The following is a 4290-nucleotide window of genomic DNA, read 5'->3' as shown; positions in this document are numbered from 1 at the left end:
AGTTTACCACGATCATTCAGCATCATGTCGAGCATCATGTGCCTTAGTTTATCTGTCGGTTACTCCAGTTTTTCCAGAAGCCGTTGGCAACAAAACACGGCAGATCAATCATTCCTTCTGCCCTAGTTTATGTCAGTCATTCTAATTTAGTTGATTTGATTAAATGAATGCAAAATATTTCATGGTAATTATCGTTTTTTTTTCATTCTATCTGACCTTTCCTGTTACCTATGTCATGAAGGTTTCTTGATACTGCCGGACTAAAAAAATCCAAGGCCTACCTTTGTGAATTGTGTATTTGTTGCATGGCTGGTAAGTGAAGTTCCTAGTTTCCTACACAGTAGCTGTAGGTGACAAGTTATTTCATGCAGTTGCTCATAAGTTGATGACTCTTCAGTGTGCCTGAATCATACATTGAATGAGCATTTTCAAATTGTATAGCCATATTCAAACCTGTTATGTGTATTTGCTGTAGATTAGGGAATTCCTTATTCCCTCATACACTCTATTCTACCATGTTATTTTTCAAAATTGCTGCTACTGGAATAGTACCTCAATCTTTTTTACTGTGTTTTGTGATATTTAATTTGCAATAACTACTATTGTACATTCCTAAAACGGCATGGGGACTGGGATACAGTAATAGCAATTTGTCTTGTTATCAAGCTGCAATACATCGTTCTATGAATTCGATCTTTACTCTGCTTGTGAAGTTTCAAAAATTCTTTTCTAAGGTAGGCAACCATTTGTGTATGCAGATGGCACAGATACTTCTATTCATCTACTTGTTCTACCACAGATACTTCCACTATGATCAGGTAAATGTCTACCTGCTGGTTTATGTCAGTAATTCTAATTGACTAATTCTCTCAGTATTTTTCTAGTAAAACTCTTTTAGGAAATAAAAAGAGTAATTAACAAGTAGATGAATAGAAGTAATAGTCTATGAAACTCTCAGTTTGAATTTAGTTAAATGGGCATGCATGTCGTGTATTCATATCCATGAGTTATTCTACTATTTTGAATTTCTCTGAAACATGCTATTCTACTCCTGAACCATGCATCAAGAATTATGCAGATCAAACTGAGAATGTGGTGGACGGGTACATGATTTTCGTCAAGAAAGTGAGATCTAGTGAGAGGCTGGTTATGAAGATAGTGGAAAACTGAAAAGTAGCAGGATGAGGAGGGGGTCACACCTCTGCCGACGAGGAAGGAGGGGCAAATCCTTGCCAAGCTGCATCGGCATTCATGTTGCTGTAAGTTTTCTCATTCCCCTCCATCGGTTTTGTGGATCTCTAGTCTAGATCTCTTCCCCCTCTTCCTTTTTTCTGATCTCCGTACTTGTTCTTTTCTTACCGTCGCTGGTTTGCCAGGGGTTTGCGTGAGGAAGAAGAAGACAGATGTGGGGACGTGGCTGTAGTGGTTGGAACAGGCATGGTTTAGTGGCCCAGGAAAAAAAGGCCCAGTGGCCCAGGGAAAAAAAAGCCAGAAAAAACCGGACTGATCATTAGGGGGTGGGACTGATCGTTGCTAGCTGTTTTTTCGGGAAGAAAACAGACTGACGGGAATGACTAACTGAACGTGGGATTGAATGGGGTGGGGAAAATCTGACCTGAACCGAATTGTGTTTTCATCTAGATGACAGTTAGACAGTCCCAAGCTTTATATACAGATCCACATAATCCTGGAATTCCCATAATCATAGCCTCAGTTTGCCTGTCATCTTATCCAAAACAGCTTGTGATTTTTATGTTTTTAAAAGTTTGGTTTATTTCTTGTTTTAAACCTCCACAAAAAAATATAAACTTTCCAGAAGCGTTTTTCCTTTTAAAATTCTAGAAAAACCCTAGCCTTATTTCAGGTGTGCGTTGCTACAGGTAGAATTTTATTGAATATTTTCGCCAGTTTCTCGTTGATCGATGGAAATATGTTATTGTCTTAGTTGCATACACGGACTGGAATGAAAATACAAAACCGCTACTCACTTATACATATGTAATTTATCGGTACATTCAACCGAGAGAATGTTGCGTCTTGTAAAGTGGGGTGTCGTAGTATGCATTGGCGTGACATGAGGCTGAAGAATATGAAACCAAACCGATGTCATCTCCTCAGTCTCAGAGATAGAGATGGAGATGGAGACGGAGAGTACACATATAGATAGATATAGATTACGAACATCATGTTTATGCATGCATGTACTCACTCGCAAAACATACTCAAAACAAGAATTGCATAACTTCGATCTGTAATTCTTGTCATGATCTTGTTCAAATTTGAAGAAAAACTACGACTAGAATTATGAAATGGAGGAAGTAGCCATTGGTGTTAAATCAACCGCTCCATAACTTCAGTTCCATCTTTTTTTCTTGAGACAAATACTAGACTTTCATTCCGCTCTTCAATGACGTAAGTCGGAACACAACACATACTATGAACTATTGAAGAAAAAGACCTCACAAGTAAGAAAATTACACCAGTACCACTATTTATGTATCGCTTGCCACTGTTATCCAATGTCGTCGAAGAGCACAAGAGACGAGTGTAGAAGGCAATGGGGTCCACCGCTCAGGACTAGATCATGATGGTTGTTGTACATCAACCTAAAAACACACCGAGCCCCATGGATCCAAGATATGTTCCTTCCGCTCAACATCATCACTGAGATGGCCAAATTTACATGTCCCTCTCCACTTCCATAGCTCAAGAACACCCTCCCTTGACTCAACTCTTGCACACAAATGCTACTGGACTGGTGAAAAATACTAGATTTGGTGTTGTCGAGCATTGTCATGATAGGGTTGAGGCTAGGGAACAATATTTTTAAGGCGCTCCAGACAGTAAATTGTGCTCAGCCACATCTTCTGAAAGCTTTTTTCGCGCGGCCCAATGGCGTGTCCAGCGCTTCGATGTGTCCCCAATGAAAGTCCCGGCCCTCGACGTGTAGAAAAAACCCAGCCAGGTAGTACCACTACCACCCGATAGCGTCCCAGCACATTGTGCTTCCTATTTCATGCCCTCGGTGTCCCCAATGGAAGTCCCGGCCCTCGACGTGTAGAAAAAAACCAGCCAGGTAGTACCACTACCACCCGATAGGGTCCCAGCACATTGTGCTTCCTATTTCATGTCACGCCTCTACTGCCCTCCTCGTGCCTCCGCCTCACCACCCATTTCGATGGTGTAGTTTTGCATAGTCTCATTCCCTACTTCCACATTGCATCCTCTCATCCAACCACCCATTTCATCGTCTGTGGTTCGTCGACTCAAGCACACATGCTCATGACCCACATCGTATTGATCAAGTTAAACTTCAAATTGTTGGATTTGTTGTATATTTTTTCCTTTAAAAAAGCTATTTGTGTGTTTAAAGATTAGAAATTGCTTGCATGTTCAAACACTAAAAATTGCAAAAATAAAGAGACATATTTGTGAAAACATATCCTAAACGCGGCACCGATCCGACGCTTTCAACCGATATGCTCTAATGCTAATCTAGCTAGCCTAGACGACGAACATTTGTCACCACCTCCCAAGCTTGAAACCCTTTACACCCAGAATGGACCATTCTGAGCTACTTTAGAACATCTCCAACCATCTTCCCGACAAGGCCTCAGGACATTTTTTTCATCCGCGTGGACGAAAATGGTCCAGTCACACCTCCGGCTCCTCGTTTTCGTTCGAATTAGGCCTTTTCATCAGTCCGGAGAGTTCAGGTCATCCCCGACCCCGAGGACCCCCACTGTCGGCGAGAGAACAGACGAACCCCACCACTTTGTCGACGCAAATCTCTCCTCCCTTCGCGTTGCTCTGTCGTGTTGACACCACCCCTCGCCAATTGTCGGCCGGTTGCCTCAACTCCACCGTTTCTCCACCCAGCAGCCTATATTCCGCCATCCGTCGTGCCCTCTGCCTATTTTTCGCTCCCCAGGCAGCTCCCTCGAGTCGCTTCTCGTTGACATATGGACGCTTCAAGGCAACACCAACTAGTTTCCATTTGATTTGTTTGAAAACTTGTCTTGTTTTATTGAACTGTAACATTTATTTGTAAAAATAAGCCAAATATTGGTAAAATTGGTCAAATTCGCCGAATTATGTAGAAAATTTAACATCCAGGGACGTTTTTAGAGAAAAACGCTGAACCCCGGGTGTCTGCGCTCCTCAGACCAAACTTTAGTCTAATCCGGCGGTAAATAGCAACGGATGGAGATGCTCTAACATACACGCTTGGTAGGGAAAAACACTACTACCTTCCGTCGTATATCAACTTCAGTTCTGACGAAGTAGATA

This window comes from Lolium perenne, chromosome 2, assembly GCF_019359855.2.
Source record: "Lolium perenne isolate Kyuss_39 chromosome 2, Kyuss_2.0, whole genome shotgun sequence".
Taxonomy (NCBI): domain Eukaryota; kingdom Viridiplantae; phylum Streptophyta; class Magnoliopsida; order Poales; family Poaceae; genus Lolium; species Lolium perenne.
The sequence above is the reverse complement of the archived record's forward strand: the minus strand, read 5'-3'. Positions refer to the sequence as shown.